This window comes from Gopherus evgoodei, chromosome 11, assembly GCF_007399415.2.
Source record: "Gopherus evgoodei ecotype Sinaloan lineage chromosome 11, rGopEvg1_v1.p, whole genome shotgun sequence".
NCBI lineage: Eukaryota > Metazoa > Chordata > Testudines > Testudinidae > Gopherus > Gopherus evgoodei.
In genome coordinates this window covers 59,015,546-59,040,933 of record NC_044332.1, presented here as the reverse complement: position 1 = coordinate 59,040,933, position 25,388 = coordinate 59,015,546, and positions in this window count along the sequence as shown.

Below are 25,388 nucleotides of genomic sequence, written 5' to 3'. Positions count from 1 at the left end.
CGCATTGTTTCTTTCCTTCATTAAAAGGATTTTGCTGCACTCAGACTCCGTGCTTGCGAGTGGGGAAGTATTGCCTCCTAGAGGCGCCCAAGGGGGTGTGGTATGTAAGTATCCCAGGTCACTTGGTGGGGGCTCAAGCCGTTTATGCATTGTGTTATTGAAAAGGAACCCCTGGATACTGAACCCGGCCCTTGTTGCTGCCAACTCAGAGGGGCAGAAGGGTTACATTTACATTTCACTTTTCTCTTCCTTTAAAATGCCATTTACCACCAAGACTTCACCTTTCCCACCAGTTTCACACCACTACCTACATCAGTTTCATTAAATCCCTCTGCACTATAATCCCAGGTGAGATTGTGAACGTCACAAGTTTTCACTGCTTTTTTCTCTCACTCACTGGTATTACATACAGATACTAGTAATAGCTGGAAAAGACATCTAATAAAGTACAAGCAACTCGCGGAGTGAATTCTGTCTTCAATTATAGTGCAATGCTTGTGGCTTGTTTTATTTTTTCCATTTTCCGTTTGCTGAAGTTTTTATTTGTTTTTGTTGGTTTCCCACCTCCTCCTCACCTTCAAAACCATTAAGTCGTTTAGCGGCTGGCAGAGCGGAGCAGTTTGCTGCTCCACCTCCCGGGTCATGCACACATTAGCATTTGGTGAAATGAAAAGTAGATTTTGTGCTTGTGTTCAACTCGGCAAACTGCCTCATAAAGGTAAGGTTTGTTTCCCCCCCCCCACTCCAAGTTTTGAAAATGGTTGGAAGGGGCACACTTTTTTCCTTTATAAATAATTGGATCTACAGGGAGATATTAAACATTTCTAACTATTCATTTTTTAAAAAGTAATATGCATAGTTCTCTGTATGCATCTGTAGACACTGCAATCACAGGGCTCTGGTTGCCCCACCAGCTCTCAGAGACCTCCAATAAAAGTAAAATTTTATGCAAATATGCCATTTTTACAATCTTGTTCGAGGTAGGAAGGCTGTTTTGTTTGATTTTACAAGGTCTCAATAGGACCTTATTTCAGCCCTGTTATGATGCCAGGAAGACAACATAATCTCAGACAGCCCTTGACCATTGCAAACTTTGATCATGTTCATCCTGGAATACTACAGTGCACTGCACATTCAAGAACTGGATTATCACTGCTGATACCTGTACATGTCTTCAGTTTATTCAAGCATTCAATTCTTCCTCAAAACCCATTTTTGCTGGTAACAATGCTGTAACCAGTGCTTCAGTCTCTCAGATGAACATTTCTAAAGCCAGATTGCGTGCTAGAAGGCTGTATTGTCACAAGCAGCTGCATTAATTAAGGTAGGAAAGCCAAATGCTTTTGTAGTTACTGATGCTTTGAAGGAACCTGAAGCTTTTGCAAGCAGCTTTTTTAGCTCTCTCATTTTTTCACCTAGTTGTCATCCTGCCTTCTTGCAAGTGTTCTTTTCCCTGACCTAAAGTGATTTAAAATGTATCTGTGTTCAACAACTGGGAAGACTGCTTGAACGACTTGACATCTGTTTCCACATAGCTAGAGATCTTTCTGTCAGCCCTGATCTAAGGACAATTGTTGACATGCACAGAGATTCAAATGATTGTCAGATTTGACTGTAATCGGTATTTTGTAGAGCTCCGGTGAGCTGTTCAACAGAGATGCAATCTCTAGAGAACAAGTCCCTCAACGCACATGAGTACACTGACATTTTTCCTTTAGGCCAGCTCTGCAGCCTGAATCTGTTCTGATTACAAAAATAAAACAAACAAACAAAAATTACAAAGGGGGAAACAAAACAGAAAACAATGCCCCACCCAAAAACAAAAAACAAAAAAACCCCACCCACCTCAAATTGTGTGCTACCAAGCTTCAAGAACTCAACACACTCTACAAGTGGAACCATCAGATCTGATTCACATAGCGACCAGAGTATCAATCTCACTGAGCAAAATTCACCAGCATGAGACCACTATTTCAAGGCCACTAAAGCACTGAAAATAAGAGTTGAGTGGGATTTCTGTGACATTTTGGTCTTGTGTTGGCCCTCGACACAGGAGAGAAACCTTGCCCATTCTGAACAGGACTTTTCATTAGTTTGTGTCGGAGATATTGAAAGGAAGGAGAGGATGGAATGAACATGGAAACACACTTTTCACATTTTTTCCCTTATGTGTCTGAGAAGGAAAGGGAAGCAGAGAGAAAAAGAGAAAATAAACACTTCTGAGTGCCAGGGAGAGCCTTCAAGAGGAAAACATCAGAAAATGAAGTGAACCCAAAATAACACTTTAAGGTCATTTTAATAGCACAGAGAGGGAGCAATTATATCCATAACTATTTGAGAAAGAAGGGCACCTTTGGAGAGCACATGGGAAAGAAGCATATCCCCTTAATTACATCCTCTGCTCTTGAGATAAAATTAAAGGAACCATAGCAATTTTCACTCCCTTTTGATCTCTCTAATAAGGAACCAATGCAACAGCCACCAACCTTTAGCCAAGGAACAATTTCTTTAGGATTTCCTTTGGAGTCTAGAAGTGGTCAATAGGAGCCAATCTTGATCAATTTACAATTCACTTTTTATCCTTTTGCCTGGAAACACATGGTTCTCTAGTGCCAAAGGCAGGCAAGACCCTGAATTTAAGTGAGACCCTGAGCCTGAGTAAACAAACAAAGAGATAAGGATGCAGAGAAGATGGAAATTATCAGACATGGACAAAGGTGTTAGAAATCAGCCAGGATATCCAAAGAGGGAGAAAAAGAAGCAAAGCAACAAAAGGAGAGAGGATAAATTGAAGAACAACCAGTACCACAGGAGCAGAAATAAAGATATTCCCAGGAGACTGCATAACTTAGCAGAACAATCCTGATGAAAGAGCAGTGCTCTATCAGTCCAGCACCTGACTGGAAGGCCCAGCAGAAAGACAAAGGATTTAAAGGACATTATGACTGAATTACCTACTAGCTACAGGCTCTCCTGCTCAGGTTTGCAGAAGACTGGCCTGACTGTATGAGGAAATTTGCACTGTTCCTGACCAAATTGGACCTGCTCTGTGAATGAACAAAAGGCTTCAATCTCCAGTGCCAGCAATCCAGCACCATGAGTTTACTAAAAATAGCATATATCCCGAGCATAATATGAGGACAAAAGTGGAATTACATTAATAGCTTTCAAAGGAACTTTGTGAGAAGGGAGACATAGTGCCTCTAATTCACTGGAAAGAGGCTGAAATAGCTTTTGACACCGACAGTGATAAGTGACTTGTAATGTCAATGCGATAAAAGGAATCCTCTAAGCATAAATCCCATGGCACCACCACTGCACTTAACAGCTCCAGCTATTCTGACTGGGCAATAGGTAGTTAAGAGAGCAAACGTGGCATACAGTTTGCCAAACTGGTAGAAAACTGTAAAATGAAATACTGGTTATTAGTTTTTATCTTTGCCATCTTAGACTATCTGGAAGTAGAAGTGACAGTTTGGGCAACATTTGGACTAGGAGGAAATATATTGAAATGCCACACTTTGAATAGGGCAGGAGTATTTTGGGCATGAATTAGAAAAACTAGATTGCTTCCTACCAGTTTGACTGGATTTCCTGTGCACTACGAACTTGAATCTGCTCCCATTCAATTCAATGCAAGACTCCCATTGACTTCAATGGAACAGCATTCATTACATTCAGGAGAATGAGTAATTTTCAAAAGTCATCCAGACGTTTTTCCCTACTGAATGCTGACCCCAAACCACAGCTTCCCTAGGCTGTTCAGAAGAAATCTCTTTCATTCTGCATAAAGTATTTTGACCAATTGTGAATTTATCAAATTGCTATGGGCCACAATCTGCTTTCCACCATTATAGTGCACATCAGGGAACAGGACTTAGCCCTGTTAACTTCAAAACCAGAGAACATAGCATAAGCTAGTATTGACCATAGTATCTGTGCGGAGAGAAAATTCTGCTCTTCTAAATTATGAGAATATTAATTCACCTAGAAAACATGCTCCCATAACTAATAAGTAAAGCTGGCTAGAAAGTGAAACAATGTGGCAATTTTCATTTCTGTTTTTCCTTGAAATATATTTTCATCAAAGTGTTCTCACGGGTAGGGCTGTGCATCTTAGACTGATTTACACTCACGGAAGTTAAAGCAGTACTTTTTTATTGCTGTTGGGTCCTGAAAACTCATGTAATACCCTGGAGTACCTTTATTTTTTGAGAATCAGGTCAAGATGGATACTTAAGCACCAGACAGACTGCAGGTTTGCTTTACTAGTTATGCCCTAAACTATCCCAGAGGCTTCCTGCAATATCAATATTTCAGGTTCAGGTAGCTTAGTAACAAAACTGGAACAAGTTCAAGTTTAGGATCTGACTTTTCTAAGCATAAAGACTTCCATCTCAATTTTTATATATAATCTATTTTACATTACAAAAGAACACTGAAAAAAATACTATAATTCATCATATCAGCCAGTGTCATTAGACAGAAACACACACTGTTTAAGAAAATCTCTCTCTCCATAAAGGATTTCAGTAGTCAGAGATAAAATACTACTGTCATTTTTTTTTAGCAGCTGGTGTTAGTGTTTAGCACAGAGCTTACTGAATATAAACAAGAAAAATTATATACTCTGCGAACTACATAGTGTTTTAGATAGCTGAATAAAGTGGTGACTGCAAGCAGTAATTTTACTTTTTTAGGGTGAGATCTTATGCCATTTATAAAAAAAATCTTTTAATAATGTGTGGGAAAATCATTGTGAAATCACAAAAATATCCAGTGGGAGATTATACAGTAACTCTTAATATCTCTTAACTGATGTCATTTGAAATTACTATGCTAAGTATAATATTTATCAGCATTGGTTAAGCGCTGATGTCTTCCAGATACACAGTGATACCAAAAAGATAGCTTGGTAAAGTTGAAAATCTGTCAATGGCTATTTTAAATACTGCTATTTTGTGCTATGTTGATTATTTCATAAAAATTTTACCTCCAGACCAGAATGCAGTAAGACACAGGTACATGTATCATGCACTGTTCTATTGATCAAATTATATTACCACAGGACTGATACAAATGCTGAGAGCTTTATAAAATAGATTATGGTGTGCCTGCATAATAATATTGCATTATAGGTACGTGTAACTGATTTGCTTCAGCTGATGCAACAATACAATATAATATACTGTTGTCTGTGAACATCACCATTGTTAGAAGACTACACCAAAGTCCTTAGATATGAGCATGACTACTTAATCCAACTAAATACCTTTTTAAAATTACTTCTGTCATGATACAAGGATGATAAACTAAATAAATCAGAGGTAACTTCCAACCTCAGTGATTCTATACATCAAAATAATATGACATCATCATTAATGATTCTGCTTATTGGAGATCATTAAAGCAATCAAAAGTTAAGAAAACAACATTTAACAAATTCATGTTCAGGAGGCACCACATACCATTACTAGTTAAATTATTCACATGCACCTTGGACAAGAATCTGTAACCTTAGTGGCAAAACCACAACCCTTTTCCATGTGAATTAAAGCAGATCTCCTCTAGATGGAAATAATAATGGATAACACACCTATTTTTGGGCCAACTTGCACACAAAGCCAAAACTTTACCAGAGGTTTTGCTATAGTGATTACTTTGTTAGTTACCATTTGCTTACAGCTACCATTCACTGGTATCTGACACAAGATAGTTTTTCCATATACTTGGGTAAAGAAATATCCAACGTATCATTATGGCACTATAATTGTGAGCATGTGTCAACTTTAAAGTGTGGCCACTGTGCTACTGTAGCACAAAAGTACCTATATACACAGCAGATGCACCTCATCGTGAAATATGGGTGGAAAACTAAAGGTGGACCAAAACATAGGTGATTTTTGTTTCACAGAACTTCATCAATCACACACTGAATTTTCAAATATTTAACAATAGGTGACTTGGATCAGAATTTCAAAAAAAAATTTCCTCTGAATCCGTAAATTCCAGTGAGGGATGGGGGAGCTGATGCATAGTTCTGGAAAACAGATCTCATCTGGAAAACATTGTGCAATTCTGCTCTCCCATGTTTAAGAAAGATGAATTCAAACGGAAACAGGTGCAGAGAAGGGCTATTAGGATGATCAGAAGAATGGAAAACCTATCTGAAGAGAGGAGACTCAAAGAGCTTGGCTTTTTTAGTCTAACCAAAGGAAGGCTGAGGGGTGATATGATTTTCTCCACAAACACTTTGCCATGACAGTTTGCTATTTATCTTGGTGCTGTCTGATTGACCATCTAAGTCACATGACCTTTTTTGGCCACAAGTTTGGACCACTCTCAATTCTTCAAAGAGCTTGCACGATAGCGACATGAACACTCATACAAATAGCAATGCATGCAGATATACACATCACTTTCTTTCTGCATACAATTTTGTGAACAAAAATCTGCCTTCATGAATGTTTGTAGAAAGAAAATAAAAGGCCTCATGACTCCCAAAGTCAATTCATAGGATTCACTGTAATTGATATGGGCAAATACTTTTTTCTTCCCTTATTTGCCTTGCTCTAATTGCTGATGTTTAATGCTACTTTGATTTAAAATAAGAATGAAATCAAGGTCACCAGTAATTCAAATTTAAACAACAGACTCTGGATATTGGCTAGGTAAAATAAAGATTCTGTTGATGGATGAATTAGCTTTCAAATTTCCCTAACTTTTTGGTTTTTGCCTCATATTGTCCCAAGCAGCGCTATATATATAGTTTGGTATTAACATTGACTTACTGAGACTATGAAGAGTTCTGCAATCTATAATTCAAATAAAAAAATAGTAAAGTTGAAGAATTCTGTTGTAGTTTTGCAAAAATTGTTATACATAATTTCATCATGCTCTTACAATGTATCAGTAATTTCATCAGTATCTTCAGAAACAGCTTCCACTCTTTAAATGTGTTAAATATAAATAAAGTGTAAGATAATTGCACATATGTAAAGGAAGAGGGCACAGGTTTTCCAGAGAAAAAACTAAATGCTACTGAAAATCTCCTAAACCAGAATCCATAAATCTTGCACAGAACCAAGACTGTTACTGCATCTCAGTATACAGTCTCTAGACTGCTCTATTTCAAATAATATATGGAAGTTCAAAGAATCTGGAAGAGTGTGAGAGCTGTGTAGTAGTTCAATACAATTATTTATTAATTGATAAAAATAACTTTAGGTTTGTTACTACATTATTTATATATGTGCAGTAAAGAACATTACATTGATAAAAACAACTAAAAAAAAATCCTTAATCATACAAGTGTATGGAAGTGAAAAGTTGAGAGAGACAACAGGAAAATTTTCAAATAGATTTACCATAATCTCTCAAATACATTTGTCATATTGTAAGTCGTGTGTTTTCAAAAAGATTTAGGGTATATCTATACTACCCGCTGGATCAGCAGGCAGTGATGGACCCCTGAGCGCTCTCCCGTTGACTCTTGTACTCAACCACTGTGAGAGGTGCAGGTGAAATTGATGGGGGAGCGGCACCTGTCGATTCACTGCAGTGAGTAGATCTATGTATGTAGCTGAAGTTGCATAAATTAGATCGTTCCCTGCCCACCGCCAAAATGTAGACCAGGCCTGAGTTACATGGAAAGTCTGAAGTGCCAGTTTTAAATGAGATGGACAGTGAAACATAAGACAAATCAAAACTTAAAATCAGGTTAATTCTTAAAGTGACCTATAATTCTATAATGCAAAACCAATTTGTTTAGTTTTCTTTAAAGTTTGAACATACATACATCCCCACAAACCAACCAACCAAAAAAAACAAAACAAACCACCTTTATCTTTCAAAGGAAAACCTGGAAATATTCAGGGCAAATCAATTTTGCTATACAAAGTTAATGGGATGCAAACAATATGGCATGCTTGGACCCTGGTTGCAATCTGAGCATTATAAAGAATTATATTAAAGATGATTGAAATCCTAATCCAATATTAAAAGTCTCCCCCCATTTAGTGTTCAAACGATTTCCCTGCCTAGTCATTTCACATTTATTAGAAATTTGTCTCCTAATTACTCAATCAATCGAGAAAGAGGTTAAATTTGTCAAATGCATTTGTCACTATGACCTACACTTTCAAAAGTGAGTAGTGATTTTGGTGAAAAAGTTTGATGGGAACTGATTGTCAAAAAATGTTGAGCCCCTGCCAGCTGCAAATCAGGCCCACTGGAGGTTTCTCACATTGGTCACCCATAATTATATTATCGAAAATCATCAATCATTTAAAAACTTTAGGCTTTTTTCTCTAGCTGAATTATATGAAGCAGACCTCTTGAAATCTTTATGGCAACTCTCATACACAGTATGTGATTTCAATTCTAAACCGTCTCTGGTGAGAACAAATCCTGACTACTAAGATCTAAATATAATTATATCTTCTAGATACATTACACAGAAAGTAACTATACAATTGCATATATAAAGTCCCATCAAGGTCTCATTTGTACATGCTGACTTTCCCTATGCAAAATTATATGAACTGACATAGGGAGCTTTTTACTGAGACCTGGCAGCTGTCCAACAGCTTCAAACTCAAAACAAGAACTGAGGATGCTGTAGTGCATTTTAATTTCCATCTGATTTCAAAACAGGACATTTTCTGTCCTCTGTTCAGGTTTTTTCATAACATGGGGTTGAGCATGCAAATCTATGGCTGTTTCATTCTGACAGGTGGTTTGCATTTTCAGTTACTGTATCTTTCTTCTTTCCTTTTTGTATCTTTGTTGGTTTTTTAAATGTCTACATTTTTGCTGCAGTCTTTAACTCCTGATGCTGTAGATAATAACAGGACTCCTTTATTTTTACTGTTTTCTCTAGTCTAATGATGCTCAAATAACTTTATTATTAGCCTTTACTCATCTTATGTATATGAGTTATCAGCTGTTATTTTTTAAATATATGTCTTGTAAACAACCTATTTTTTTCCCAAGGATTCCCAGTCTACTTCCCCATTCTTCTCAGAGTATACAATTGTATACTATTCTACTTCCAAATTCATTTGCTACAGTAGCTGACCATCTGTTAAGAAAGTGGCATAAAGACAAAATTTAAGAATGGACTAGAATGAGAGAATCCTTTAAAAATATTCCATTCCAAAGGGCTTCCATTACTAGCATTCTCGAAGTTGAACATTGATAGATTGGTGGAAATGTACTGTAGATTGGGAGAGATTGAGCATTCCCAGTACCTTTGTAGAATGTAGTTATAGTACAAATGTAGGACAAATATTTACCCAATATGGTTGTCATAAACAGATGGTTAAGGATTAATGTCTCTTTTACTTGTAAAGGGTTAAAAAGCTCAGTGAACCTGGCTGACACCTGACTAGAGGACCAATGGGGGGACAAGATACTTTCAAATCTTGGTGGAGGGAAGTCTTTCTTTGTGCTGTTTGTTTTGTTCATTGTTCGCTCTTGGGGCTAAGAGGGACCAGACGTACACCCAGGTGTTCCCAATCTTTTTGAATCAGTCTTTCATGTTTCAAAATTGTAAGTATAGCCAGGCAAGGCGGATTAGTCTTATGTTTGTTTTCTTAACTTGTAAATGTGTCTTTTGCTGGAAGGATGTTTACCTCAGTTTGCTGTAACTTTGAATCTCAGGCTGGTGGGGGGGGGGGGGGGAGAAGGAGTCCCTCTAGGCTATATGAATCTGAGTCCCCTGTAAGCATTTTCCATCCTGATTTTACAGAGATAATTTTTACCTTTTCTTTCTTTAATTAAAAGCTTTCTTTTAAAGAACCTGATTGATTTTTCCTTGTTTTGGAATCCAAAGGATTGAGTCTAAACTCACCAGGGATTGGTGAGGGGAAAAGGAAGGGAATGGTTAACTCCTCTTTGTTTTAAGATCCAAGGAGTTTGGATCTGTGTAGCTTCCCAAGACAAACCAGGGAGGGAAAAGTCTGGGAGAGGGGGGAAAGGAGGGGGAATGGTTTATTTCTCCTTGTTTTAGGACCCAAGGGGTTTGGGTCTTGGGTTCCCCAGGGAAGGTTCTGGGGGAACAGGAAATGTGCCAAACACTATATTTTTGGCTGGTGGCAGCATACCAAATTTAAGCTAGTAATTAAGCTTAAAAGTGATCATGCAGGTCCCCACTTTTTGAACGCTGAAGTTCAAAGTGGGGAAAAACCCTTGACAATGGTTATTATGGGTTTTAGCAACCCAGTTTTAATTGGTGACAAAACATTCTCAGACAAGAGGATCCAGCAATAGAATGAACTTCCAGAGGATCTTAGGTGCATTTAGAAGCTGATCATCTTGAGGAAAAACAGTGCAAAACCTTCCACTTCAGAAACGTCTTTCCACCATAGCAAGAATGTCATTCATAACACTGACACTGCCTAACTCTCACCCCCAACCCCAAACCAACCTCCTACATCAGTGACAACCTCCACTCTCCCTCCAAAAATAAAATAGCAAAAATCCTACCCCAAGCAGAGGTTTTCTCCTGAAAATATAGAAGTGACAGAGACTCCAGTATCCACTAGGGACTCTCCTATTTCTATCAATTTTATATGGAAAGTGCTCAGATACCCTGGTGATGGCCAACAGTATAAAGAGTTAAATACTTCTACATGGTATGTGGCATGTGTATACTGTATAAGAGTTTCAATAGATTAACCGAGTGAGCCAGCTGGAGGGACAACTGTAAAAGATAAGTACTCCAGCATAAACTAGGAGTAACACCCTTGAGGTAAATGAAACTGCATCTGCATAGATGGTATTAGAATCTGGCCTGCATTTTTTTATCTTATTTTTATCATATCAAAATATATTTCCACCCCTTCCTGAAAGGCTGAGAAACAAGAATTGCACCTCTTCACATTCCAAATCCTGTTCTGTGAAATACAGTCCTGTGGTAGATGCAACCTCTGAAATCTAGTGCAAGCTGAGAGCTCTAATATTTAGCACATAAAATGCTAACTATAATTTGAAAGGACCATTTCCCCCTAGAAAGGCATCCTACATAAATTAGTACTTCAGGAAACAATGATAAAGCACCCATAAAAAACTAGTTTTGTAATCAGTAGTGTCAGATGTCTCCTTTTTCAGCGGGATTGGATTTTACATGGATATCCAGACTTTGGGGCAGCTTTTCTTCTCCATCTGAGATGAGATTGCTATAGGAGAGTCAAGGGGCTATTCAAGAGTTGCTTATGGCTTCTGTATTCTGGATGTGCTAGTCTGTGCTGGACCTGGCCTGACTGAGACTTAGAGCAGCCTAGGGACAGCAAATAGTTCTAGAGGACCATACACTAACTGAGGATCCATGAAGCAAAGCTCTGCCCCTCTGTACCCCTTTTTTTCTCCAAACACCTTCTCCCTACTTTGATATGCTCCCTACATGAGGATGTCTGGATAGGTTAGTGCAGGAACCTGCTCTGGTAGCTTTATGCCAGCTGACAGCTGCCTAATCCACCAAGAGAATTCTCTGCCAACCATTTACAAGCTGAATATATTTCCTATGTGATGCCAGAATGTCACAAGTGCAAGTGAAATTCTCACTCTGCCTGTGTAGCTTTTTACATATTACAGTGATTTACAGGAACAAACTTTCTGGTCCATGTAGCCATGACATTTTAGCCTTCTTTCTGGGAAAGAAATCCATACAACCTTCTGTTGGATCCAGCCTTTCCAAATATTTTTGAGTGCTGCAGTGTGCTCAGCACTGTACATAAACACAAGGAAGTGTCAAACATTTTTTGAAGAAAAAGAGTGTACAAGTGCTTACCTTTGAGAAGGTTTAAGATGTTATTAAAGAGTAACAGCAGAAAACAATTAGAACAGTACAGAATAATTTGGAAAGCCTATTTGCCAGTCACTTACACTACTGTGAACTTCTGCTGCTAAGTCCCTCTAAATGACAACAGTTTGACTGGTAAATTGTAGAGCTACAAAAACTCTTCTTTGGAATCTTCATTAAAAGGCTTTTAGCTCTTCCTTAGCTTACTGCATGTTTTTGTTTTGTTTGCCTGTTTGTGTGTAATTGCATGCAATTTGTAACTGCACCATCCCTTGAAATTAAATAAGCTACTTTTCTTAGTGGGAGAATGGTGCAGCAATCACCAAAGAATGGCATGATGGAATGGCTTGAAATATTCATAACACACAAAATCAACAGGAATTTCTCGCTTATATAAAATGATTATATATATAAGAATGAGATCCTGTCAATTTCTGTATGTATGTATCAAGCCATGCCATACTCTTTCTGGGATGGTGGTTTCTGTATTATCAGTGGGTGATTATTTTTATTTATTGACATACATTACAGTGGACATGTTGCTCAATTAAAAAAGCCTTAATCTCTCATTTTCCAAATTGACATTTGACCTAGCAACCCCTGATGACTGATCTATGATAATCTCATAGGCACATTTGACATAAATTTATGTACGATTTTTAGAGATATGGAATGATTTATAGTACCCACACCTATTCATGAATATTGCTTATTTTACCCATTCACTTAGTGTACTGAAACAATTTCTGAAAACAACTCCAGAAGGCAGAAACCCTGGCACCACCAAACTTCTAGGTTCGGTGTTATATGCACATTAATTTAAAGTATTGTATCTGAGATGTATGTCTAGAAGTGGCGAGCAATATGCAACTGATAATATAGTGAATCCAGTAAAGCATCAATCAGTAGAGTTTATGAAATCCAAATCTAGTCAGTTACAAAATCCACTCCAGGGATTGATTTGAAACCCTGAATTGTGTAAGAATTGTGTAAGTGTGGTGTATGTATCGATGGAAATGTAGAAGAGATGTTATGATTCTGGTGTTTGTGCACTAGGTGTTGTGGGATAGGAGTGGACGGGGACAATGCAGGTAGTCAATTGCAGATGGCTGTTAAAGGGTCAGTAAAACACTAAGCGCACACACTCACTCTCCCCACAATATATTCGTTCTGTCTGTTTGTTTTTCTTAATTTTAGATGGAGAAAACCTAGACAAAGTACATTTTGTGTCTAGTAAGCCTGTAACAGTAAATAGTCTGATTACAGAAAGTAAATTACATAGGCACAGAAAAGCAGCTCTTCCTGTGGACTCTTAATACAGTGTAAATAATTCATATTTCCAACACCTCAACTTTGGGTTTCTTTCAGCTACACTACAGGGACGTCACACGACCATACCTCACCGGATTGGCAGACACCAGATATTTATGGGCTAATCAGTATCATGTTGTCTATACATAAAAATGCTTTTTTAAATCAAACACTGCAAAAAAAATCAAACTTTTAATACTTTTTTCATCTAAAATTAACAATTAATGCTTTCTCCTCATATTTCAGATACGCATCATTCAAATTCTGCCCATGTAATCTATTGCACTCATAAAATAAAGGCTCAAATGTACAATAAACAATACTGGACTGATACAGGAGGTGAGTCTGCCTATTTTGTAGCGCTGACTAAATAGTAGCAAAGCATTTTTGATTGGGAATAAATTCAAGACAAAAACAGAATAGAGGAGGAACATGAATAGGTATTTGCACACAATTTAAAAAGGTACTCGCTTATTTAAAGGGGAGGTAATCCACTCTAGCATCATCATAATGATGAGGTTTTAAACACTACTGAAAATGTGCAGATAAAACTTAATAGTAATGGATTTTCTATATGCCATATCTACCTTGTCATGAACCTATTCTACTTTTTACATAAAAACATATCCATATCTAGTTGCAAATCTATTTAAAAAGAAACAAGCTCTAACACTTGAGAATTTTTATAATGCTACATATACAAAGTACTGTACAAATACTGACTAATTGAGGTGTAGATTCTCAGGCTGCAGCCCAGCTCTGGGGCATTCCCACCTCACAGGGTCCTAAAGCTCAGGCTAGAAGTGCTGCGAGTGTCTACTGTAGTGTAGACATACCCTGTGTCTTGGGCAAATCACTTCACCTTTATGTCTCAGGAATAATACTTACCTTCTGCACAGAGGTAGTTTGTGGATTAAATTAAACAACCTCTTAGCCAATACCCTACAAACTCAAGTCAGTTGGCACAGGCCAGCCGTGGATTTTTAATTGCAGTGTAGACATAACCACAATGAGACTGTGACAGAGCCAGGATAATAATTCCTATTCCTATTCCTAACCCTGTGCTCACTTATTCCTGTAGACTGTACTGCCTTCAGACTATGTCCTCCTCGTCAATCATTTGCAGAAATTGACTCACTACAGACCTTGGGTTTTGTTAGTTGAAGCCGGCACATGATTTTCTATACCAGTGCAATTGAGCATCAAGTCTACACTACACAAACATACAGGTTTCCCATAATGGGAAATAATAAAAGTTAAGAAACTTTATTTCAATATGGTGTGTAAGTTATTAGGAAAGCTGTTGCAATATGACTTCAATTTCTGTTCTTTATATACATCTATATCTTTTCAAGGTCATATTTTTGAACAATATTTTATTCATTATTTTATTACGTCCTTCAGTAGTTGAAAGGACACCGGGTGTTTAGAAATGGGCGTTTAGAAAAAGACTAAATCAATTTGTAGCTGAGTAGCGCTTTGGCATTCTCTTCATAGTTTATTATTCAGTAGAGGTCAGTCAGAACTGAAATACAATTCAACCTGTCCAGGTACATTTTTGACAACTGAGAAACCAAGAGTCATCCAATGCCTGAAAAAAGAAGGGTAATATGTTCAATAGCCTTGAAAAAATACCCTTTAAGAGACTCTGAGATTAAACCAATTACTTACTCATCAGCATCATGACGGACACACTAGAAATGAAACTTCTTGTTCTTCCATCCTCAAATAAGAAACAGGAAGAGGAGAAGACCAAAAGAGAGCAATGAGAAGACAATGAATATTTATCAGCTAAATAGTATAGAAGGATGACATGGCCAGCCACTTGTAATTTATTAAAGAATCCTGTGGCACCTTATAGACTAACAGACGTTTTGGAGCATGAGCTTTCGTGGGTGATTACCCACTTCTTCAGATGCATGCCTCTGAAGACATGCATCTGAAGAAGTGAGTATTCACCCACGAAAGCTCATGCTCCAAAACGTCTGTTAGTCTATAAGGTGCCACAGGATTCTTTGCTGCTTTTACAGATCCAGACTAACACGGCTACCCCTCTGATACTTGTAATTTATTGTGACAATATCCTTTTAGAGAACTATGTCTTCACTGAGTAGAAATATAATTCCATCACTTATGTTCTGTATCTCAATTAGGAATTAATTGATGAGTGAGTTTTAATCATTATTCAAAGTCTCATTCCCTTATTGCATGTACAGTGTTGGCATTGCTGTGAGAAAACATGTTCATAATTATGTTATGGTCTTTTGCCAGCACCAGGTATATACAATCTTGCATATAGAGGTGCATACTTTGTCATTGTTTTATTTTTACTTTATCATATTGTAACGATTTTTAACCCATCTCTGCCCTTATTCCTCTTGCAACATTTCCACCTAAGTTTTGGAGTCTGGTAGACCTACAATCTGCTGGAATTTACATTATGATTAAGAATCATGTAAATCTGCTGTTGCAACACATACCTACTGTTTCCATTCCTTAATTCAAAGTCCTTAATCAACTCCACCAGGGCTAATTTACTCTGAGGTTGGGTCTACCAAACCTATTAACCTTGTCTTCATTACAAAAGGTCATTATGTTGGTTATGGGGTTTGTTACCATGATGCTGACCATGGTATAGACAAGGTAAAATTGTATTCACATCAAGTAGTCACAGCTAAACCCGGTAGTGTTCAATCTAGTACCTCACATGATGCTCACCAGGACTTGCCCTTTTATACCTAACCATTGTGTTAATGACCTCACAGTCTAACTTGACTGTTCATAGATGCATTCCAGCACAATCAAATTTTGTAGTGAAGACAAGTCCATTGATGGTTCTTACATGTCAGAGTGGTCATAAAATGCTTATCCAACCCACCAGTAAATCTGTTCCAGGTTGGGAAAGCTTAAGGAAACTAGTTGTCTTCTGAGCCAGTTTTCCTGTATATTTGTAAATCATTAATACTGTTTATTTTAAAAACATACTTACAGAACAAATAGCTCATACCTTGACTCACTGATATAAGTTTTTCTTCCATCTACAAATATGGTTAGCAATAATTGTGAATAATCACAAAGTGAAATTTTAATACAGAGTTTCAAGCACTGTATGTATTTTTCCTCTAAATTCAGTAAATCTTTAGGAGGCTTATTATCTCAAGATAGCTGTGGCACTATCATTTGTTTCTTTCTGAAAAAGTATTATTTTATATATCAGGGAAATTAATTTGAGCCAAGAACAACATTTGTCGTTGTTTCTTTTAAATTGTACACAACCCTAACATTGGCATGGTGAATTGTCCCTGGTTGAAAGTGATGATTCCTTGAAAGAGAGGCACTTAAATCTTTATTTAACAATGGAGCAAGCCCTGGAGGAACCACAGTCCCATGTGTCAAAGTAATATCTTTTTCTAAACATGTTGTGTTGTATTGTATGGTACAGAAAATGGATTTCAAAATATACTGCTTAATGTGTAAAATACATTTAAAATAGCATAACCTACCTGAACAATTTTGCTGCTATTATAAGCCCACCAAGTATGTGATAATTTAGACCCAAAGGAGGCCATCAGAAACAATAAAATAACTATTTGATAAACCACAGACTATATTGTAAAAACTGAATATTTTCTGCACTCATGAATGTCACTAGTTTCAACCATGCTACAATGACAGCATTGTTTCCATAGTAACTAATGTACTTCAAATTATTTTTTAAAAGTCATTAAAAAGTACTTTTCCCCCTTTAGCATTACAGCATTTAACACATTCTATATAGAAAATACAGAATCTCATTCAGAGAGTCCCATCTGAGCAAAACCCAGCATCCCCTAGCAGCTATGAAAGGTACTGGAGTTATACGCCTATAAAGGTTTACTCTGACTCAGAAAGAGTAAATGTGGAAGGTATCCCTTTGCTAATGCCACACTGCATAGCTCGCCTGTAGCCAGTCCTTTGCTATGAGGCTGCTTCATCATCCCTCTCCAGCTTCATTGCCATATATTGCCACATGGCTCAAGAGAACAAAGCAATGAACATCAGTGAGTCTCAGGAAGGGCAGAAGTGGAGGAAGTAGTGATACGGAAGATTTTTCTAAAGGGATTACAAACCTGAGTTTAGGGAGATCTTTGCGGCTGCCAACATCCTCCTGGACCTCAGCCATGGAGACCATTTTGGTGAAGACTACACTCATCTACTTCCCCGCACGCTAACTAAATACTTATGGAAGAGGAACAGAGTCTCAGTTGCAGAACTCTCTCTCCATTGCTCCTGTCTCTAAAGCTCTGTCTGTCTGCCAGTTTTCACTGTGGCCAGAGGGGAGAGTGACCCAAGGTAATTGCAAGGGGTCTGACAAAGTACGTAATGCAATACTAATTGAAGTTCCCTCTGAATAACTGTAAAATATGAAAATATGAGTATGAAAGAGTTCATGTTTTTGTAATTTATCCCAATTTTCAGCCATCTGAAAAATAAGACCCAAGAATTTCCCCCCTCCAGAATAAAGTGTGTGCTTGTCATCTTACTCTACAGTGTCATCTCATCAGACTCACCCTGACTCTGGTGTTCCTCAGGAAGGGAGGGATGAGAGAGCTGGGGACAGGTCCACTTCATGTTTTTACTCCTGGACATCAGCAGTAAATACATCCCGTAATGATTGCATTAGATTTTGTAGGATGCCTGTCCATGCTGGGGAATCTCCCTTGGAGGGGAACATTTTGGGAGTCTCTGCCAGAGCTGTTCTGGTAGAGGAAGTGGATAGGATGCTCCAGAGCTGGTGCAGAGATATATGGCTTCTATGCAAATAACTCTGTACTTCCCAATCTTCCATTGCTTGTTCCATGAATAAGTTGATCCCTACCCCATTCACATGATGGCTCTGTGGGACTGAACTGGGGGAAACATCACTGAATATTGATTCAAGAAAAATCTTAAGTGTTATCCAGATTAGGGATACTTTCCTGATTGGGACTTCAGTTTTCCTTCTCCCTCAGCATGCCTATGTATTTTACCACACGGAAGGAGGTTTCCCCACCCACATAATTACATGCAACAAAATATTTAATGTAAATTAAATGCACAGGATTTTTAAATCCAATAAAACATTTGACAGTAACTATTCTGCATTTTACAGTGTTTCCTCCACTTGTCTCCTGCTTTAGGAAGGAGCATTTATGTTGTCAGCTGCACACATTTTCCTTACCATAGACACAACATAAATTCCCTGAAATGTACAAAACAATGCAAATTATTTTAACCCTATGTCTTAAGACATTTAAGGCCAAGAAGCATATGTTTTGTGTGACATAACATGGAGGTGCTCTGACACAGGAGAGAATCAAGCCTGCAGATCAAATCTATTATACTATTTAAAATGGTATTCTATAAAGACCAGATCCTGGTCTTACAGCACTTAATAGAATATTGATTTGAATGGAATCAAAATTGCAACGTGGCCTTTTTTGATATATTCCATATAATTATTTTCTAATATTACAAAGTTAGTGTGCCCAGTGGCTTACAAAGGGACTGGGAGTCAGGATCCTGAGTTCTGTTCCAAATCCCAGCTCTGAAGCACATGTTACCTTTCTTGGTCACATTTTGATTTTTCTTAAAATAAAACAATAGCGGGTCTTCTAAAGCTTAATTAATTTTGTTTATACAATATTTTGAACTCTTCAGTTGAAAGATGCTAAGTAAGTGTTAATTAACTTTGAGTTCATTATAACTCTTCAGGCTGATGATCAGTAGAACCTCATAAGTCTGAGCTTTACCATATCTTCTAAATGTTATTAATTCAGAAAGTTAGGAACTATATTAAAATCAGCCCCAGTTTTGTTTCACACCAGAATTTACTTGAAGTGCAGAAGATGAGAAAAATTAACTTGACTCTTTTCAATAGTGGTTTAGATTATTATAAATTTCCACATCTCACATCTTTCTGTGAACAACCCATGAATACCTGCTGACTCTGTTTTAGACTATATCAGTGACAATGAATCAGCATTTTGAGAGCACTCTGATTTCTTGTTCAGGGGAATGACTTCACAAATGTGGCTTGAGAAGACAAAAAGGCACCAAAAACTATAGTCTAGCTTTAAACTGACAAATATTTCATACTTGCAGATATCAATATCTTCAAAGGTTTCTTCTGTCAGGTCTTCAATTTAGCTATTCCACATGCAGGAAAAGTATCTCTTCACTACAACCCAAATTGGTTGAAACCAACTTTTAAAACTAAATCTGATAGAGAATATATAAACAGAAAAATACAGACTAAGGCTTTTCCATCTCTAATTTCTATAGCTTGGCTTTGAATATGAGATTTAAAATACTGAAGAATTTTCAGCGTTTTATATGAGGATTATGGCAGCTTCATTAACTCCATAGTTAGGGTTGCACTGAGATATGTACTTAAAACAGGATTAAAATCTCTGTGTTTCACACTTCAGTGGCTAAAGTGAGCCTCCAAATACACAAAACAACTCTTCACAGGGAAAGTTAATTTTTCATAATATTTGTTTGGTAACAATACTCACTTTTACAGAGAAAATGTTTGAAAGAGCTATTTTTTGGAAAATGCCTAATCAGACCCTATTTTTGGTCTATTGGAGATAAATTACAGTCACCACAAATTCTAACACACACACAGTCTCATAACATAATTTACACTGTTACAATTTTACAACTAAAAAGAATTATCTCCTTATTCACTATAACATGGCATAAAGCTTACAAGCCTGCCCAGATTTATCTGATGCTGTTTCTTCAGTTCCTTAGAGATCCCGTTCTGTTTTCTCTTCCTGGTTACTGACCCATCTCCTATTAACTGCTCTGTGCCTCCCTCCCAAAACCCTTGATGGTTCCCAGAGTCTCTGCATTTTGATATTCTTCAGCAATGGGACTCCCAATGCAACAGACCACTAACTGGCTATATACTGGGACTTGAAGGGGAATTTGTTGAAGGTGTGTTAAGAGTCAGAGTCCTCTGTGTACACAATATGTACTATAGATAATTATCTACTACTGGGATCCCCCACAGAACACTGAAGGAAGTGTGTGTGTGTGTGGGGGTGAAACTACAGATCGGAGATTTAAATGATGTGCAGTGATGAAGCATGTAACTTGAGGCATCAGTTTATTTGACTTTTCCATGTCTAACATAAATATATAGCAACATGTATATGATCTCCCCGCATAACCACAACCCCCCCCTACCAAAACAAAAACACTTCAGTGAACATGCGTCTCCCTCTGAGGAAAGAACAACATAGGAGATGTCTATCACATCATCTGAACTACTGAAAGGTGCATGGATACATTGGTATAAAAATATATGGCATTCATGTTAATACTGCCTTAATTTGTGATTTATCTGAGTTTAATTGACTAGGATAGAAAAGCTTTTTTTTTTTTTGGTTCCAATTTGCTTTTTTGTGGGGTTGAGATAAGAGTGCTGACAAAGAGCTTTCCCTTAAACGATATTTGTTTTGGGTATGCAGTTATATAGCCTTCTATTCAAGTTCTTTAATCTTGTCTTTCTATGTCATATAACTGAAAGAATCAGTCCTTCTCTGCACCCCACATCTTGCAACTGACTCTGCATGGATTGATTCATGAATCTGCATGGAGGCAGCTGCAGGATAATGGCCTACATTTTGTTGCATCCAGGTGAAGATGCTCTTGAAAAGTTATCAGATTTTAGAGTCGGATTTATAAATCAATGCAATATTGCAAAGATACTAGACAACAGAACGTAAAGGTAAAGGTCAAGAATTGGTATCTAGAGAAACAGATGCTGCTCTATCTGGTAGAGGGCTGAACAATATTGGCTGAGATCATTTTCTAATATAGGAAATAATCCAGCAATTCACTAACTAAGATTAAGATATGTCAAATTTAGAAGACACTGACAGTTCAGCCCCCTCTCCACGCATTTCAGACTACTTTTAGAATGTTTCAAGAATAAGTCTTCAATGCAATACATTAAACCCTACATGATCCATCAAAAAACAACAACATAATGGGAAGAAGCAATCCCAACATTTTCTCTTATTTTTTCTGTTTCAAGATAAAAGACTAATTAATTATTTCCATAAAGACATAAGAAGCAGTTATAAATGCCTTCAGCCTCAAACATGAATAAAAATCTGTCACTAGTTTGTGACTGATTAGATTAGCAATGTGCCCACCTACATAAAAGTAATTGGGCTGGTCAATGAATAATTGCTCCCACCACATGTCCATTATCAGAACTGATCATAGATATCTGAGCCAAATAAAAGTGCTATTGTTAAAAATCTTTGGAGATGTCATTTTATGTCATATTATTATAGTACCATGTCTTGTTAAGGAATATCAAATCAGAAGCTGACATGACACAGCTGAATATGATGTAACATTATTGATCTTGATGCATTTTAACCCACTTTCTTAGGACTCAGATGTCATTATCAGTTTGCAAAGTGGAAATCAATCCTGAAATTCAAATGACAGGGTAGTCCAATAACCATAACCAAAAGGTTATTCCAGAACATGGTGGAATAGGTTATTAATCTAGCTACTGCAAAATGAAGTATTCTGACTGTTTTCTAGGAGCTTACAATATCCATAAATATAGTATTCTATTTTTTTTTTTTTACTAATGGTAGACAGAAAACCACACTGACAGGCAGATGATTAGAACTGACCAGCGTATTCTATTTTGAGACAAATTTTGAGGTTTAGACATTTGTTTTTCAACTGGTATTAGGAAAAAAACAAAAGCATTTAGATGTTTTAGCAAAAGCAGACTTGTTTCACAGTGTTTCTTCAGATAGAAACCTGAGCATTGTGATTTAGGAAGTATGGGTGCAGGCCTGTAGGGCAATGGACTGGTGATTCAGGAAGCATGCATGTTGGTCTCCCATTTCACAGGCCAGTGCTACACCTAGTGTCAAAATCACCCTATCACCTCTTCCACCCCTACTCTTAAAACAAAACAACCTTTCTGGACTAAAGGTTTGTTGAAACTATTACATCTCCACAAAATCTTTTGTCTTTGATTTCATTTTATTGAGTTGAAAATGTACCAGACAGCTCTACAGGTAATTCTCCAGTTTTCTAACATTCCATACAGGGTCAGGAAAACACCACCACCTTCCTCCTCCCGCTAACCCCACCAAATATTTGCCCATGAAACAGAAATCAATATTCTGTATGATGTTAGAAACGGTAATGCTAAAAACTGCTGTCCTGACAGCTCTGCATGATATACTGGAGTGTAAAAGGATTATTTAGTTGCTTAGTGGTTTTGCCCTCTATCAGTATGTAGTCAGTCAAGATTATAATGCATTCTAACACACACACACACACACAATTTACCTCATAATAAAACCAAATAAGTAACAAAACAAAACAAAAAAAACTCACAAAGACTCTTTGGAAAGATGCTGTGATACCTTTAAAAACAATCCTGTCTCAAAGGTATAGGACTTAAAATAGTGAAGCTTTTGAATTTCTTTTCCAATTTATTAGCCTTGTGGATTTCCTTGGTATCCATTCAGACTTGCATAGTCTGTTCATTGAATTTTAGTCAACTTCTCCAAAGGGAATTTGTGTAATGATTTAATTGATCCTTTTTTTGCTCACATAGCAGCCCAAATCAATGCTTTACAAGGATCTTAGGCCTAGGCAGGAGGAAGGTGTTTTTATGTTTAAGCGCACAAATGATATACTAAACCATAGCGGTGACAAATGATATACTAAACCATAGCGGTGAAACATCAGGACGGAGATTTGGACTTTACTCAATAAATGGAAAGTTTAGGAATGGTTTAAGCATTTTACAAAGTATTGTAGAAAAAGTGGAAATGCTTTTTTTTTTAAATGTTGTTTCCAGAAACATTTATTCAGTATTAATTATGGACAAACCTTATTGAGTCAAGGGTTCTACTATGACGAGCATCTCAAAGGTTGGAGGACTTTATACAAACCACCCAAACCTCCTATAAAACAAGTTTTGAAATTCCACAAGGTCAGGATCTCATGTGAAATTTACAGTACTACTTGATTCTCTTTGGGCCAGCCACAGAACAAAGCCTTCATCACAGTATTTCAGCACTTTCTCCAGCCCAAGTCAGAAGCCAAAAGTGCACAGGTTTATGAAAATGAAATATATATATATATATTTAAAAAGAGATAGCTGGTCTTTTTTGAACAGCAAGCCAGATTTATTTCAGATATAATTCAAATTTTAGGCTAGAGATTCAGGAAGGTATTTATTTTATTGCCCCTCCTTACAGAATAATAAAAGTTAATCTAACTTCATAAATTAATATACATATAACAGCATAAAAATGGATCTGGATTTTAACAGCCTCTGAAAAATACACAATCTGTGTGCGTGCACATGTGTATATACATACAAGCATACGTGCAGATATACTATACATCTTACATGAACACCTATATTTGGGCGCTTGGACTCAACTCACCCTGTTTGTGCAGGAAGGCAAGTGCACAAAAGGAAAAACAGATTAAAGCCAGGCTGAGAACCAGACCCATAAAAGCCTCCGGAGACAGCTTCTGCACCACTAGATATTTTAGCAAATTTGGCCTTGGAAACACAGCAGGGATAAATATGACCCAGAAATTCCAAACCAATTCTAACATTCATGCTACAACTGAACTATTTGTAATTTCATGCTAGTGGTGTGATCAGTTATTCCATGTTTTCCCTCTAGAAGTGCTTGAGGCTTGGTTCATGGGTGTAGGAGCCAGAGGAAATAATAAATAAAAAAAAAACCTTAAGAACCATTAACAATTCTTCTCAATTTAACCTATTAACCCTAAATCCAGCTCAAACAAGGGTGGCAACAATGAACATGTAATTATCAGTAGATGGAATTACCTATCTGCTTATTTTAATATTTCCAGGTTGTTCTTATTAAATTGCCCCCTCCACACACTCATCTCCCAATTTTTTGTTGCCTGGCTATGTGTTTTATGAAGTGGATGGATACGACCTCCATCAATGTATTGAAGCATGATGGTTGAAGCTTCTGTGCTCTTGGAGATGAAAATTCCTAAAGATCTTCCGGAATCTTCTCTGTATTATCTCATCCTCCTTACTTAGTGTCTTACAATCATAATAGGATTTACTTTTAATATGTCATGGAAGGACTCTCTCCCCTTACAAATTTCTTCATGTGCTATATTATTTCAGTAACTTTTCACTTAAATGCCCTTAAATGCATTTTGTCCTGCCTAATTCTGTTATTTCTTCTGCCTACCTTGGTTACTTTCTCTCACATACACAGTCATCTTCAGTGTTGCTCTTGTCTTGAGATCTCCCAGCTGAAATACCAATTCTCAGTATGATTCTTGCCCTCTCCCTACCTCTCTGTAACTGCTGATTCCTCATCTCACAAATCTTTCTTCTCCACTTATGGACATCACTAACGCAGTGACAATCTGCCCATTCGTTAACTATTTTAACAATTCTATATCTGTCAGCAGATTTCACTCATCAGCTATTAAAATAAAAGATTTCCAAAAAACCGTGAGGGCCTTTACATATTTCCTCATACTTTTCCCCAGCAAAAACGTCAGTGGAGATTTTCACTTGAATAAGGATTGAGGCCCTGATCAAGCAAGGCACGTAATCACCAGTGTACCTAAGTGTTTTGCTGGACTAGGGCCTTAATCTCACAGTAATTTATCTTGGAAAGGATGATGGTCAGAGAAATTGGTATGCACAAAACTTCCTCAACCGGAAGAGAAGTGTTGGCTCATTGCACTGGGAATGGGGTTCAGGGGACAAATGAGCTGTTGCCTGGTTTCACAGGGGGACCAAAATTTTACCCTTGTCTGTCTGTTTGGGGACCTTAGCATATAGTTCGGTGACTGCTACTGAAATAATTGCAACTAATTCAGTGTAGACTCAGAACCTTTGAAACTCTGTGCAGTTGGATATCACATTTTGCCTCCTGCCACTGTACTTTTCAATGCACTATGTGGTCAGTTTTCTGCCTTTGGTTTATTTACAATCTTAATATTTCAAAATAGTTTTAATTACATTTATTTCTTAAAGCTATACTAAGTGTGCCAGCCTCTAGAATAACAGTTTTACTTTTATTCATATGTCTCCTTCTACACGAAACCTTCATATGGGTGGCAGTCTGGAAAATGCCATAGTTCTAAGGGTTAACTAGTAGGACTTGAAAAAAGAACAGGAGTACTTGTGGCACCTTAGAGACTAACAAATTTATTTCAGCATGAGCTTCTGTGAGCTACA